The following is a 934-nucleotide window of genomic DNA, read 5'->3' as shown; positions in this document are numbered from 1 at the left end:
TTGACTTTGCTTATTGACGGATGAAGACAAGACTAGTCCTAATATTCTTAACGCATTTTTTTTGTTTTTGTTTCAGTCATATATTACAGCTTTCCAAAAAGCTACATTTTTGCAAAACAAATAAATCGATAAATAAACAGTCATCTTTTTCTTGGTATAAGAAATGTAATGTATCCGTTCCACTTATTATCTTTTTGAATGAAATGAGGCCAGTTCTAAGTAAGATCGGAACCTTTTTCTTTCTTTCTGCTTTTCTTATAACTCTTTAGGGGATTCTACCAGTGAGACATTTTTTCTGAAAGGTTTGGTCTCCTGTGTGAGTGTTGGGGGGGGGGAGGTGAGTAAGAATAATTCTCTGTAATGAAGAGGTTCCATTAGGCCTTTTTTTATGAAAACTACATGTCTGTTCATACCAAACTTCTGTAAGATTCTCATATATACGTGGAGGAGGGGGGGGGGGTATTTACCTTTCACTTAAGTATGGAAAACCTAAATTTGCATTCTAAATATATACTCATATTCTTAAGTAAAATTGCTGATGAAATACATCCCATTGTTCTAAGTTTTCCTTCAAAGAAAATTCCCGAAATGTAAAATTTCCCTCACAAATTCATCTGAATAAATAACCTCAAAAGGAGAAAGATATAAAAGCAAGTCTGCACGCACTCTTTTTTTTTGTGGTGCAATGAGTTTGAAAATGACGTCAGTAGCAAGTTGTTTGTGTAGTTCGTGTTTACCCAGTGATCTGGCTTCGGAGGAATACGATTCAGTAAAGTCTGTGTAATTAAAACTCTAGTTATAACCATTACTGTTTGGTGATCTCTCAAACTCGATAGCTGTGCAAACAAACAAGTGAAATAAAAATTCATTTCGAGAAGAAAATGCGAAAGAAAATTAGCAGTATTTTTTCTCTCAGCTTGGTAATCCTGGCGTC

The 934-nt window shown here is 34.5% G+C and overlaps 1 protein-coding gene across 2 annotated transcripts in view; it reads right to left on the bottom strand.

Annotated features, from left to right (window-relative positions):
• LOC119585766 overlaps window positions 1-934 on the bottom strand; it is a gene marked incomplete at its 3' end in the record, with an annotated part of 12,085 nt that overhangs the window by 2,835 nt on the left and 8,316 nt on the right.

This window comes from Penaeus monodon, chromosome 20 (genome assembly GCF_015228065.2).
Source record: "Penaeus monodon isolate SGIC_2016 chromosome 20, NSTDA_Pmon_1, whole genome shotgun sequence".
Lineage (NCBI taxonomy): Eukaryota > Metazoa > Arthropoda > Malacostraca > Decapoda > Penaeidae > Penaeus > Penaeus monodon.
The sequence above is the reverse complement of the archived record's forward strand: the minus strand, read 5'-3'. Positions and strand labels throughout refer to the sequence as shown.